The sequence below is a fragment of the Cololabis saira genome, unplaced genomic scaffold (assembly GCF_033807715.1).
Source record: "Cololabis saira isolate AMF1-May2022 unplaced genomic scaffold, fColSai1.1 scf248, whole genome shotgun sequence".
In the NCBI taxonomy this organism is placed as follows: domain Eukaryota; kingdom Metazoa; phylum Chordata; class Actinopteri; order Beloniformes; family Belonidae; genus Cololabis; species Cololabis saira.
Genome location: NW_026906412.1, coordinates 1 through 15067, shown reverse-complemented (window position 1 = coordinate 15067; position 15067 = coordinate 1). Strand labels below are relative to the sequence as shown.

The 15067-nt window shown below is 47.7% G+C and overlaps 3 long non-coding RNA genes across 3 annotated transcripts; all 3 read left to right on the top strand.

Moving 5' to 3' along the window:
- Nucleotides 1-1015, top strand: LOC133439852 (uncharacterized). Its single transcript, XR_009782225.1, has 2 exons — nucleotides 1-171; nucleotides 394-1015. It is a non-coding gene; the product is annotated as an uncharacterized LOC133439852 (long non-coding RNA).
- Nucleotides 1016-5056: 4041 nt separating this feature from the next.
- LOC133439851 (uncharacterized) lies at nucleotides 5057-6062 on the top strand. The gene is made up of 2 exons (XR_009782224.1): nucleotides 5057-5227; nucleotides 5441-6062. It is a non-coding gene; the product is annotated as an uncharacterized LOC133439851 (long non-coding RNA).
- A 3031-nt stretch (nucleotides 6063-9093) lies between these two features.
- On the top strand, nucleotides 9094-11110 carry LOC133439848 (uncharacterized). The gene is made up of 2 exons (XR_009782221.1): nucleotides 9094-10273; nucleotides 10489-11110. It is a non-coding gene; the product is annotated as an uncharacterized LOC133439848 (long non-coding RNA).
- Nucleotides 11111-15067: the final 3957 nt, after the last annotated feature.

Below are 15067 nucleotides of genomic sequence, written 5' to 3'. Positions count from 1 at the left end.
TTAAGAACATCCAGCCACCAGGGGGGGCTGCTGCTCTCCATCCCGCTGAGTGCTGCTTATCGTGGTAGAAGAAGAGAGACAACGATGAGAAGCTGATGATGTGGATGAAGCTGTTATATTACTTTGTGTCATGAATCTGATGTTTGTGGTTCAGTGTGCGTCCAGAGAAACGTGAGTTATGTTGTTGTTTATAGGAAGCACTCCTTTGTTGTTCTATTTTATAATTCCGCTGGTGAGTATTTCCAGCAGTGTTATTTACTTCGCTAATCGTTCAAAAGTCATTAGTTATGTTATCTGAATGTCACTGACTGTTTTGGTGACGGCCGGTACCGGCTCCTTCACAATAAAAGAGGAACATCTTCCCCCCCCCACCCCCCCCCCCCCCCCTGACAGAGACTGAGCCGGTCTGACCCCCGGTCTGACCCCCGTCCTCCTCCTGTCAGGGTGGAGCCTGCTGCTGCTGCTGGACCACCCACCACCACCACCACCACCACGGACCACACCAGCTCTGAGCAGGAGGAGGAGGTGGAACTGTGTGTTTTTATTTCATTCACACGCACAACAAACTGTCTGACGACAACAGGAAGATGACACGTGTTGGCGACTGCTGGTTTGGAGGGAACCATCATTCCTGGAGTCTGGACTGTTCTGGTGACGGTCGGTACCGGCTCCTTCACAATACAAGAGGAACATCTTCCTCCTAGTTATGTTATCTGAATGTCACTGACGGTTTTCTTTGTTGTCACTTAAATGTGATAGTATGCATATTATCTCTGTATATGATGTTCATGCTAATAACATTATTATTTGGATTGTGTGCTATGGTGAAACATACGTTTATGGCTGTTTATGGATTTATATTATTCTTTGGTTTGTTCCAGAACCACACACACCCACCACATCTCTAAGTTCACTCTCTAGACTGGATTAAAGCACTGTAAAGGAAACTGACAGCTTCCTGCCTCTTCATTTAAGTCTTGACACGCGCTTCACGATTAAAATACAGAGAAAGTCAGTGTACAAGTGTTAATCATTTAGCCTCCAAAACATACGGTCCTTGGAGCCGGATAAGGTCATTACCAAGTGATAATGTCTTATGTTCCCCCAAGTGAAGATGTACGTCCACGCAGACGAATGCTACAACCAAGACTGATGGAAGATTCTGAAGGGTACGCCCTCCCACAGGCTGTTACCCTGCAGCCCCCGCTGTGGTAGAGGAGACTGGGATGGAGGTAGAGAGGGATTAACTGAGATGACACCCCTCACCTGGCGTTGTGGCCCCATCACCAGGTATAGAGAGGGATTTACTGAGATGACACCCCTCACCCGGCGTTGTGGCCCCATCACCAGGTGTACAGAGGGATTAGCTGAGATGACACCCCTCACCTGGCGTTGTGGCCCCATCACCAGCTATAGAGAGGGGTTTACTGAGATGACACCCCTCACCCGGCGTTGTGGCCCCATCACCAGATATAGAGAGGGATTAGCTGAGATGACACCCCTCACCCGGCGTTGTGGCCCCATCACCAGGTATAGAGGGATTTACTGAGATGACACCCCTCACCCGGCGTTGTGTAGCCTTAATCCTTGAACTTTTATCTTTTTATACATTTGCTACATTCTATATTGTATGTCAGAGTGCATTGGTCTCCCAGTTTGTATTTTTTGGTCTCGCTTGTTTTTCAATCAAAGTGTCAAAGCACCTTGTATTTCATGTACCCGGATGAAAGGTGCTATATGAATCAAATGTGATTGATGATCTAAGTTCAGCTCGGTGAAACTAGTTCATCACTTTTCTCTGAGACCAAAGGTTTAAGTGTGATCATAAATGAGATTTTTTTTATCTCATTACTTGTAGTACTTTTTTTCGTCCACCAGATGGAGCCAAATCGCGGCCCAGAAAATCCGGTGCAGTACTGTCTTCGGCTACCAGAGGGCTCCACTGTGCGGGCCAAAAATCCTCCATGGTACCAGGACCGCGGGGTCTTTTGGGGCGCAGCTGGCTTTAAGGAAGCTCAGTCGTGGATGGTGGGGGGGCTTAAGCGTGGGCTCCCAAGGCACGCACGGAGAGCGAGGTGTTTGGCCGGCTCCCGGTGAGCCGGGATGGAGGTTCTGTCTCGGGGGCCGGAGCCGCGGGGACCCGCGGGGCTGGTGCGGGGCTGGTGCGGGGCTGGTGCGGGGCTGGTGCGGGGCTGGTGCGGGGCTGGTGCGGGGCTACGTGGCTGGCAGTGCTGACTTTTTCCTCGGGACGACGGGAGGCTGCAGCGGGACGGGAACTCGGGGATCGGGGGGGGCGGAACCCGGAAGGAGCTGCGGGATGCTCGGCTGGGTTTCTGCAGGTTCTGGTGCTCTAAATCCCGGATGGAGCTGCGTAAATCCACGCTGGGTTTCTGCAGGTTCTGCTGCTCTAAATCCCGGATGGAGCTGCGTAAATCCACGGTGGGTTTCTGCAGGTTCACCCGGTCTAAATCCCGGATGGAGCTGCGTAAATCTCCGCTGGGTTTCTGCAGGTTCTGCTGCTCTAAATCCCGGATGGAGCTGCGTAAATCCACGGTGGGTTTCTGCAGGTTCACCCGGTCTAAATCCCGGATGGAGCTGCGTAAATCTCCGCTGGGTTTCTGCAGGTTCTGGTGCTCTAAATCCCGGATGGAGCTGCGTAAATCGCTGGGTTTCTGCAGGTTCTGGTGCTCTAAATCCCGGATGGAGCTGCGTAAATCTACGCTGGGTTTCTGCAGGTTCTGCTGCTCTAAATCCCGGATGGAGCTGCGTAAATCTCCGCTGGGTTTCTGCAGGTTCACTTGCTCTAAATCCCGGATGGAGCTGCGTAAATCTCCGCTGGTTTTCTGCAGGTTCTGGTGCTCTAAATACCGGATGGAGCTGCGTGACATTTCACATGTATTTTCCGTCTCAAATTGTGTTGAAACTGTGTAAATAAAAAACGTTTTAAATAAATAAATGACAAGGGTAAATTGTGTCGGTCATTACCTCTTTTTTCTCCACATTTCAACTTTTTTCTGCACATTTTGTCTTTTTTCTCCAAATTTTGACTTTTTTCCTCCACATTTCGAGCTTTTTCTGCACATTTCGACTTTTTTCTCCAAATTTTGACTTTTTTCTCTCCACATTTTGTCTTTTTTCTCCTAATTTTGACTTTTTTCCTCCACATTTCGTCTTTTTTCTCCAAATTTTGACTTTTTTCTCCAAATTTTGACTTTTTTCCTCCACATTTCGTCTTTTTTCTCCAAATTTTGACTTTTTTCTCCAAATTTTGACTTTTTTCCTCCACATTTCGAGCTTTTTCTTCACATTTCGACTTTTTTCTGCAAATTTTGACTTTTTTCTCCACATTTTGTCTTTTTTTCCAAATTTTGACTTTTTTTCTCCACATTTCGACTTCTTTCTTTCTGAGAGAGAGCTGGACCTGACCCCCGTCCTCCTGTCAGGGGTGGGATGTTATATAGAGGACCCTGGTCCTCTAAATACCATCCCACCCCTGAGAGAGACTGAGCTGGTCTGATCCTCCTCCTCCTTCCAGGGTGGAGCCTGCTGGACAACGATGGCTGACACCAGGTCTGAGGAAGTGTAAGTGTGTTTTTATTCAACCATCTTCACTCGTCCATGAGTCCATCAGTGATCAATAACTGATCAATAATAACTGCAGCTGCTTGTTTGTTCTCTCCATCAGATTCCTGTCAACTCACCGTCGACACAAACACAGTCAACAACGACATCAAACTGTCTGACGACAACAGGAAGATGATGGTTGTGGAGGAGGATCAGTCGTATCCTGATCATCCAGACAGGTTTGATTCCTGGGATCAGCTGCTGTGTAGAGAAGTTCTGACGGGTCGCTGTTACTGGGAGGTCCAGTGGAGAGGAGGAGTTGGTGTATCAGTGAGTTACAGGAGAATCAGCAGGAGAGGAGACTCTGATGACTGTGTGTTTGGAGGGAACCATCATTCCTGGAGTCTGTCCTGTTCTGGTGACGGTCACCGGTACCGGCTCCTTCACAATAAGAGAGGAACACCTCTCTCCTCGCCTTCCTCAGTCTCTGACAGAGCAGCGGTGTACGTGGACGTTCCTGCTGGAACTCTGTCCTTCTACAGCGTCTCCTCTGACAGACTGATCCACCTCCACACCGTCAACACCACATTCACTGGACCTCTCTATCCTGGGTTCTGGTTCTGGTCTGGTTCTGGTTCTGGTTCTGGTTCTGGTTCTTCAGTGTCTCTGTGTTGAGTTCAGTCTCCAGAGTCTCCTCCTGTCAGAGAAACTGTCTCTGTTGGACAGATAGTTGAGTCTGTACACGTCTGTCTCTGTTTCCACCAGAACACCTGAATCACACGTTGGTGAAACTGTTCTGAACGATTCCTTGGAAACTTCTTCCTCTCCCGGTCCTTTAACGGTGAAGCTGCCGTTATTCCAGGATCCACACGTTGTTCTTCCGTCTGTTTCCAGTCAGAGCTTCACGGTGAACGGCAGCGTGTTGTTTCTCTGCAGCTCAGTTCAGCTCAGATCCTTCACTTCATGTTCAGCTGCAGGTAGTTTGCTGCACATGTGACCAACTGTGATGTCAGAGAGGAATCACCGAGCTGCAATCAGCCCAGATGAAGTTACAACCTGCTGTCAGATCTGAGCACAACGTTGCTGTGCAGCCAGGGTTCATCCTGCTCTTTATTCTCACCACTTCCCAATATTTGATATTCACTCATTAAAAGTGCTGCCTCAACATTTCCTCACAATAATTATCAAATTGATTTATCATGCTAGGAAACATATTTCAGCATGAAACATTTTTTTATTCTTTATCCATTTAGTTTGTTCCAATTTTCAAAAGATCACTTATGTAACATTTTAGTACCAAATCATGAACATCTTGAAATCAAGTCCCATTTAAAGGAAACTCAACCACCATAACACTTTTAGCAAATCATGAAGTCCCACATCTGTAGAAATGATCAGGTTTAAAATAATCAGAACTTCCAAATCCCCACATTTGTACTAATAATCAAATATGTAGCACTGGTCTGAAGGTTTTCCTGACAGAGCGGTTGATTTAAGAACATCCAGCCACCAGGGGGGGCTGCTGCTCTCCATCCCGCTGAGTGCTGCTTATCGTGGTAGAAGAAGAGAGACAACGATGAGAAGCTGATGATGTGGATGAAGCTGTTATATTACTTTGTGTCATGAATCTGATGTTTGTGGTTCAGTGTGCGTCCAGAGAAACGTGAGTTATGTTGTTGTTTATTGGAAGCACTTCTTTGTTGTTATATTTTATAATTCCGCTGGTGAGTATTTGCAGCAGTGTTATTTACTTCGCTAATCGTTCAAAAGTCATTAGTTATGTTATCTGAATGTCACTGACTGTTTTGGTGACGGTCGGTACCGGCTCCTTCACAATAAAAGAGGAACATCTTCCCCCCCCCCCCCCCCCTGACAGAGACTGAGCCGGTCTGACCCCCGGTCTGACCCCCGTCCTCCTCCTGTCAGGGTGGAGCCTGCTGCTGCTGCTGGACCACCCACCACCACCACCACCACCACGGACCACACCAGCTCTGAGCAGGAGGAGGAGGTGGAACTGTGTGTTTTTATTTCATTCACACGCACAACAAACTGTCTGACGACAACAGGAAGATGACACGTGTTGGCGACTGCTGGTTTGGAGGGAACCATCATTCCTGGAGTCTGGACTGTTCTGGTGACGGTCGGTACCGGCTCCTTCACAATACAAGAGGAACATCTTCCTCCTAGTTATGTTATCTGAATGTCACTGACGGTTTTCTTTGTTGTCACTTAAATGTGATAGTATGCATATTATCTCTGTATATGATGTTCATGCTAATAACATTATTATTTGGATTGTGTGCTATGGTGAAACATACGTTTATGGCTGTTTATGGATTTATATTATTCTTTGGTTTGTTCCAGAACCACACACACCCACCACATCTCTAAGTTCACTCTCTAGACTGGATTAAAGCACTGTAAAGGAAACTGACAGCTTCCTGCCTCTTCATTTAAGTCTTGACACGCGCTTCACGATTAAAATACAGAGAAAGTCAGTGTACAAGTGTTAATCATTTAGCCTCCAAAACATACGGTCCTTGGAGCCGGATAAGGTCATTACCAAGTGATAATGTCTTATGTTCCCCCAAGTGAAGATGTACGTCCACGCAGACGAATGCTACAACCAAGACTGATGGAAGATTCTGAAGGGTACGCCCTCCCACAGGCTGTTACCCTGCAGCCCCCGCTGTGGTAGAGGAGACTGGATGGAGGTAGAGAGGGATTAACTGAGATGACACCCCTCACCTGGCGTTGTGGCCCCATCACCAGGTATAGAGAGGGATTTACTGAGATGACACCCCTCACCCGGCGTTGTGGCCCCATCACCAGGTATAGAGAGGGATTTACTGAGATGACACCCCTCACCTGGCGTTGTGGCCCCATCACCAGCTATAGAGAGGGGTTTACTGAGATGACACCCCTCACCCGGCGTTGTGGCCCCATCACCAGATATAGAGAGGGATTAGCTGAGATGACACCCCTCACCCGGCGTTGTGGCCCCATCACCAGGTATAGAGGGATTTACTGAGATGACACCCCTCACCCGGCGTTGTGTAGCCTTAATCCTTGAACTTTTATCTTTTTATACATTTGCTACATTCTATATTGTATGTCAGAGTGCATTGGTCTCCCAGTTTGTATTTTTTGGTCTCGCTTGTTTTTCAATCAAAGTGTCAAAGCACCTTGTATTTCATGTACCCGGATGAAAGGTGCTATATGAATCAAATGTGATTGATGATCTAAGTTCAGCTCGGTGAAACTAGTTCATCACTTTTCTCTGAGACCAAAGGTTTAAGTGTGATCATAAATGAGATTTTTTTTATCTCATTACTTGTAGTACTTTTTTTCGTCCACCAGATGGAGCCAAATCGCGGCCCAGAAAATCCGGTGCAGTACTGTCTTCGGCTACCAGAGGGCTCCACTGTGCGGGCCAAAAATCCTCCATGGTACCAGGACCGCGGGGTCTTTTGGGGCGCAGCTGGCTTTAAGGAAGCTCAGTCGTGGATGGTGGGGGGGCTTAAGCGTGGGCTCCCAAGGCACGCACGGAGAGCGAGGTGTTTGGCCGGCTCCCGGTGAGCCGGGATGGAGGTTCTGTCTCGGGGGCCGGAGCCGCGGGGACCCGCGGGGCTGGTGCGGGGCTGGTGCGGGGCTGGTGCGGGGCTGGTGCGGGGCTGGTGCGGGGCTGGTGCGGGGCTACGTGGCTGGCAGTGCTGACTTTTTCCTCGGGACGACGGGAGGCTGCAGCGGGACGGGAACTCGGGGATCGGGGGGGGCGGAACCCGGAAGGAGCTGCGGGATGCTCGGCTGGGTTTCTGCAGGTTCTGGTGCTCTAAATCCCGGATGGAGCTGCGTAAATCCACGCTGGGTTTCTGCAGGTTCTGCTGCTCTAAATCCCGGATGGAGCTGCGTAAATCCACGGTGGGTTTCTGCAGGTTCACCCGGTCTAAATCCCGGATGGAGCTGCGTAAATCTCCGCTGGGTTTCTGCAGGTTCTGCTGCTCTAAATCCCGGATGGAGCTGCGTAAATCCACGGTGGGTTTCTGCAGGTTCACCCGGTCTAAATCCCGGATGGAGCTGCGTAAATCTCCGCTGGGTTTCTGCAGGTTCTGGTGCTCTAAATCCCGGATGGAGCTGCGTAAATCGCTGGGTTTCTGCAGGTTCTGGTGCTCTAAATCCCGGATGGAGCTGCGTAAATCTACGCTGGGTTTCTGCAGGTTCTGCTGCTCTAAATCCCGGATGGAGCTGCGTAAATCTCCGCTGGGTTTCTGCAGGTTCACTTGCTCTAAATCCCGGATGGAGCTGCGTAAATCTCCGCTGGTTTTCTGCAGGTTCTGGTGCTCTAAATACCGGATGGAGCTGCGTGACATTTCACATGTATTTTCCGTCTCAAATTGTGTTGAAACTGTGTAAATAAAAAACGTTTTAAATAAATAAATGACAAGGGTAAATTGTGTCGGTCATTACCTCTTTTTTCTCCACATTTCAACTTTTTTCTGCACATTTTGTCTTTTTTCTCCAAATTTTGACTTTTTTCCTCCACATTTCGAGCTTTTTCTGCACATTTCGACTTTTTTCTCCAAATTTTGACTTTTTTCTCTCCACATTTTGTCTTTTTTCTCCTAATTTTGACTTTTTTCCTCCACATTTCGTCTTTTTTCTCCAAATTTTGACTTTTTTCTCCAAATTTTGACTTTTTTCCTCCACATTTCGTCTTTTTTCTCCAAATTTTGACTTTTTTCTCCAAATTTTGACTTTTTTCCTCCACATTTCGAGCTTTTTCTTCACATTTCGACTTTTTTCTGCAAATTTTGACTTTTTTCTCCACATTTTGTCTTTTTTTCCAAATTTTGACTTTTTTTCTCCACATTTCGACTTCTTTCTTTCTGAGAGAGAGCTGGACCTGACCCCCGTCCTCCTGTCAGGGGTGGGATGTTATATAGAGGACCCTGGTCCTCTAAATACCATCCCACCCCTGAGAGAGACTGAGCTGGTCTGATCCTCCTCCTCCTTCCAGGGTGGAGCCTGCTGGACAACGATGGCTGACACCAGGTCTGAGGAAGTGTAAGTGTGTTTTTATTCAACCATCTTCACTCGTCCATGAGTCCATCAGTGATCAATAACTGATCAATAATAACTGCAGCTGCTTGTTTGTTCTCTCCATCAGATTCCTGTCAACTCACCGTCGACACAAACACAGTCAACAACGACATCAAACTGTCTGACGACAACAGGAAGATGATGGTTGTGGAGGAGGATCAGTCGTATCCTGATCATCCAGACAGGTTTGATTCCTGGGATCAGCTGCTGTGTAGAGAAGTTCTGACGGGTCGCTGTTACTGGGAGGTCCAGTGGAGAGGAGGAGTTGGTGTATCAGTGAGTTACAGGAGAATCAGCAGGAGAGGAGACTCTGATGACTGTGTGTTTGGAGGGAACCATCATTCCTGGAGTCTGTCCTGTTCTGGTGACGGTCACCGGTACCGGCTCCTTCACAATAAGAGAGGAACACCTCTCTCCTCGCCTTCCTCAGTCTCTGACAGAGCAGCGGTGTACGTGGACGTTCCTGCTGGAACTCTGTCCTTCTACAGCGTCTCCTCTGACAGACTGATCCACCTCCACACCGTCAACACCACATTCACTGGACCTCTCTATCCTGGGTTCTGGTTCTGGTCTGGTTCTGGTTCTGGTTCTGGTTCTGGTTCTTCAGTGTCTCTGTGTTGAGTTCAGTCTCCAGAGTCTCCTCCTGTCAGAGAAACTGTCTCTGTTGGACAGATAGTTGAGTCTGTACACGTCTGTCTCTGTCTCCACCAGAACACCTGAATCACACGTTGGTGAAACTGTTCTGAACGATTCCTTGGAAACTTCTTCCTCTCCCGGTCCTTTAACGGTGAAGCTGCCGTTATTCCAGGATCCACACGTTGTTCTTCCGTCTGTTTCCAGTCAGAGCTTCACGGTGAACGGCAGCGTGTTGTTTCTCTGCAGCTCAGTTCAGCTCAGATCCTTCACTTCATGTTCAGCTGCAGGTAGTTTGCTGCACATGTGACCAACTGTGATGTCAGAGAGGAATCACCGAGCTGCAATCAGCCCAGATGAAGTTACAACCTGCTGTCAGATCTGAGCACAACGTTGCTGTGCAGCCAGGGTTCATCCTGCTCTTTATTCTCACCACTTCCCAATATTTGATATTCACTCATTAAAAGTGCTGCCTCAACATTTCCTCACAATAATTATCAAATTGATTTATCATGCTAGGAAACATATTTCAGCATGAAACATTTTTTTATTCTTTATCCATTTAGTTTGTTCCAATTTTCAAAAGATCACTTATGTAACATTTTAGTACCAAATCATGAACATCTTGAAATCAAGTCCCATTTAAAGGAAACTCAACCACCATAACACTTTTAGCAAATCATGAAGTCCCACATCTGTAGAAATGATCAGGTTTAAAATAATCAGAACTTCCAAATCCCCACATTTGTACTAATAATCAAATATGTAGCACTGGTCTGAAGGTTTTCCTGACAGAGTGGTTGATTTAAGAACATCCAGCCACCAGGGGGGGCTGCTGCTCTCCATCCCGCTGAGTGCTGCTTATCGTGGTAGAAGAAGAGAGACAACGATGAGAAGCTGATGATGTGGATGAAGCTGTTATATTACTTTGTGTCATGAATCTGATGTTTGTGGTTCAGTGTGCGTCCAGAGAAACGTGAGTTATGTTGTTGTTTATTGGAAGCACTTCTTTGTTGTTATATTTTATAATTCCGCTGGTGAGTATTTGCAGCAGTGTTATTTACTTCGCTAATCGTTCAAAAGTCATTAGTTATGTTATCTGAATGTCACTGACTGTTTTGGTGACGGTCGGTACCGGCTCCTTCACAATAAAAGAGGAACATCTTCCCCCCCCCCCCCCCCCCCTGACAGAGACTGAGCCGGTCTGACCCCCGGTCTGACCCCCGTCCTCCTCCTGTCAGGGTGGAGCCTGCTGCTGCTGCTGGACCACCCACCACCACCACCACCACCACGGACCACACCAGCTCTGAGCAGGAGGAGGAGGTGGAACTGTGTGTTTTTATTTCATTCACACGCACAACAAACTGTCTGACGACAACAGGAAGATGACACGTGTTGGCGACTGCTGGTTTGGAGGGAACCATCATTCCTGGAGTCTGGACTGTTCTGGTGACGGTCGGTACCGGCTCCTTCACAATACAAGAGGAACATCTTCCTCCTAGTTATGTTATCTGAATGTCACTGACGGTTTTCTTTGTTGTCACTTAAATGTGATAGTATGCATATTATCTCTGTATATGATGTTCATGCTAATAACATTATTATTTGGATTGTGTGCTATGGTGAAACATACGTTTATGGCTGTTTATGGATTTATATTATTCTTTGGTTTGTTCCAGAACCACACACACCCACCACATCTCTAAGTTCACTCTCTAGACTGGATTAAAGCACTGTAAAGGAAACTGACAGCTTCCTGCCTCTTCATTTAAGTCTTGACACGCGCTTCACGATTAAAATACAGAGAAAGTCAGTGTACAAGTGTTAATCATTTAGCCTCCAAAACATACGGTCCTTGGAGCCGGATAAGGTCATTACCAAGTGATAATGTCTTATGTTCCCCCAAGTGAAGATGTACGTCCACGCAGACGAATGCTACAACCAAGACTGATGGAAGATTCTGAAGGGTACGCCCTCCCACAGGCTGTTACCCTGCAGCCCCCGCTGTGGTAGAGGAGACTGGATGGAGGTAGAGAGGGATTAACTGAGATGACACCCCTCACCTGGCGTTGTGGCCCCATCACCAGGTATAGAGAGGGATTTACTGAGATGACACCCCTCACCCGGCGTTGTGGCCCCATCACCAGGTATAGAGAGGGATTTACTGAGATGACACCCCTCACCTGGCGTTGTGGCCCCATCACCAGCTATAGAGAGGGGTTTACTGAGATGACACCCCTCACCCGGCGTTGTGGCCCCATCACCAGATATAGAGAGGGATTAGCTGAGATGACACCCCTCACCCGGCGTTGTGGCCCCATCACCAGGTATAGAGGGATTTACTGAGATGACACCCCTCACCCGGCGTTGTGTAGCCTTAATCCTTGAACTTTTATCTTTTTATACATTTGCTACATTCTATATTGTATGTCAGAGTGCATTGGTCTCCCAGTTTGTATTTTTTGGTCTCGCTTGTTTTTCAATCAAAGTGTCAAAGCACCTTGTATTTCATGTACCCGGATGAAAGGTGCTATATGAATCAAATGTGATTGATGATCTAAGTTCAGCTCGGTGAAACTAGTTCATCACTTTTCTCTGAGACCAAAGGTTTAAGTGTGATCATAAATGAGATTTTTTTTATCTCATTACTTGTAGTACTTTTTTTCGTCCACCAGATGGAGCCAAATCGCGGCCCAGAAAATCCGGTGCAGTACTGTCTTCGGCTACCAGAGGGCTCCACTGTGCGGGCCAAAAATCCTCCATGGTACCAGGACCGCGGGGTCTTTTGGGGCGCAGCTGGCTTTAAGGAAGCTCAGTCGTGGATGGTGGGGGGGCTTAAGCGTGGGCTCCCAAGGCACGCACGGAGAGCGAGGTGTTTGGCCGGCTCCCGGTGAGCCGGGATGGAGGTTCTGTCTCGGGGGCCGGAGCCGCGGGGACCCGCGGGGCTGGTGCGGGGCTGGTGCGGGGCTGGTGCGGGGCTGGTGCGGGGCTGGTGCGGGGCTGGTGCGGGGCTACGTGGCTGGCAGTGCTGACTTTTTCCTCGGGACGACGGGAGGCTGCAGCGGGACGGGAACTCGGGGATCGGGGGGGGCGGAACCCGGAAGGAGCTGCGGGATGCTCGGCTGGGTTTCTGCAGGTTCTGGTGCTCTAAATCCCGGATGGAGCTGCGTAAATCCACGCTGGGTTTCTGCAGGTTCTGCTGCTCTAAATCCCGGATGGAGCTGCGTAAATCCACGGTGGGTTTCTGCAGGTTCACCCGGTCTAAATCCCGGATGGAGCTGCGTAAATCTCCGCTGGGTTTCTGCAGGTTCTGCTGCTCTAAATCCCGGATGGAGCTGCGTAAATCCACGGTGGGTTTCTGCAGGTTCACCCGGTCTAAATCCCGGATGGAGCTGCGTAAATCTCCGCTGGGTTTCTGCAGGTTCTGGTGCTCTAAATCCCGGATGGAGCTGCGTAAATCGCTGGGTTTCTGCAGGTTCTGGTGCTCTAAATCCCGGATGGAGCTGCGTAAATCTACGCTGGGTTTCTGCAGGTTCTGCTGCTCTAAATCCCGGATGGAGCTGCGTAAATCTCCGCTGGGTTTCTGCAGGTTCACTTGCTCTAAATCCCGGATGGAGCTGCGTAAATCTCCGCTGGTTTTCTGCAGGTTCTGGTGCTCTAAATACCGGATGGAGCTGCGTGACATTTCACATGTATTTTCCGTCTCAAATTGTGTTGAAACTGTGTAAATAAAAAACGTTTTAAATAAATAAATGACAAGGGTAAATTGTGTCGGTCATTACCTCTTTTTTCTCCACATTTCAACTTTTTTCTGCACATTTTGTCTTTTTTCTCCAAATTTTGACTTTTTTCCTCCACATTTCGAGCTTTTTCTGCACATTTCGACTTTTTTCTCCAAATTTTGACTTTTTTCTCTCCACATTTTGTCTTTTTTCTCCTAATTTTGACTTTTTTCCTCCACATTTCGTCTTTTTTCTCCAAATTTTGACTTTTTTCTCCAAATTTTGACTTTTTTCCTCCACATTTCGTCTTTTTTCTCCAAATTTTGACTTTTTTCTCCAAATTTTGACTTTTTTCCTCCACATTTCGAGCTTTTTCTTCACATTTCGACTTTTTTCTGCAAATTTTGACTTTTTTCTCCACATTTTGTCTTTTTTTCCAAATTTTGACTTTTTTTCTCCACATTTCGACTTCTTTCTTTCTGAGAGAGAGCTGGACCTGACCCCCGTCCTCCTGTCAGGGGTGGGATGTTATATAGAGGACCCTGGTCCTCTAAATACCATCCCACCCCTGAGAGAGACTGAGCTGGTCTGATCCTCCTCCTCCTTCCAGGGTGGAGCCTGCTGGACAACGATGGCTGACACCAGGTCTGAGGAAGTGTAAGTGTGTTTTTATTCAACCATCTTCACTCGTCCATGAGTCCATCAGTGATCAATAACTGATCAATAATAACTGCAGCTGCTTGTTTGTTCTCTCCATCAGATTCCTGTCAACTCACCGTCGACACAAACACAGTCAACAACGACATCAAACTGTCTGACGACAACAGGAAGATGATGGTTGTGGAGGAGGATCAGTCGTATCCTGATCATCCAGACAGGTTTGATTCCTGGGATCAGCTGCTGTGTAGAGAAGTTCTGACGGGTCGCTGTTACTGGGAGGTCCAGTGGAGAGGAGGAGTTGGTGTATCAGTGAGTTACAGGAGAATCAGCAGGAGAGGAGACTCTGATGACTGTGTGTTTGGAGGGAACCATCATTCCTGGAGTCTGTCCTGTTCTGGTGACGGTCACCGGTACCGGCTCCTTCACAATAAGAGAGGAACACCTCTCTCCTCGCCTTCCTCGGTCTCTGACAGAGCAGCGGTGTACGTGGACGTTCCTGCTGGAACTCTGTCCTTCTACAGCGTCTCCTCTGACAGACTGATCCACCTCCACACCGTCAACACCACATTCACTGGACCTCTCTATCCTGGGTTCTGGTTCTGGTCTGGTTCTGGTTCTGGTTCTGGTTCTGGTTCTTCAGTGTCTCTGTGTTGAGTTCAGTCTCCAGAGTCTCCTCCTGTCAGAGAAACTGTCTCTGTTGGACAGATAGTTGAGTCTGTACACGTCTGTCTCTGTCTCCACCAGAACACCTGAATCACACGTTGGTGAAACTGTTCTGAACGATTCCTTGGAAACTTCTTCCTCTCCCGGTCCTTTAACGGTGAAGCTGCCGTTATTCCAGGATCCACACGTTGTTCTTCCGTCTGTTTCCAGTCAGAGCTTCACGGTGAACGGCAGCGTGTTGTTTCTCTGCAGCTCAGTTCAGCTCAGATCCTTCACTTCATGTTCAGCTGCAGGTAGTTTGCTGCACATGTGACCAACTGTGATGTCAGAGAGGAATCACCGAGCTGCAATCAGCCCAGATGAAGTTACAACCTGCTGTCAGATCTGAGCACAACGTTGCTGTGCAGCCAGGGTTCATCCTGCTCTTTATTCTCACCACTTCCCAATATTTGATATTCACTCATTAAAAGTGCTGCCTCAACATTTCCTCACAATAATTATCAAATTGATTTATCATGCTAGGAAACATATTTCAGCATGAAACATTTTTTTATTCTTTATCCATTTAGTTTGTTCCAATTTTCAAAAGATCACTTATGTAACATTTTAGTACCAAATCATGAACATCTTGAAATCAAGTCCCATTTAAAGGAAACTCAACCACCATAACACTTTTAGCAAATCATGAAGTCCCACATCTGTAGAAATGATCAGGTTTAAAATAA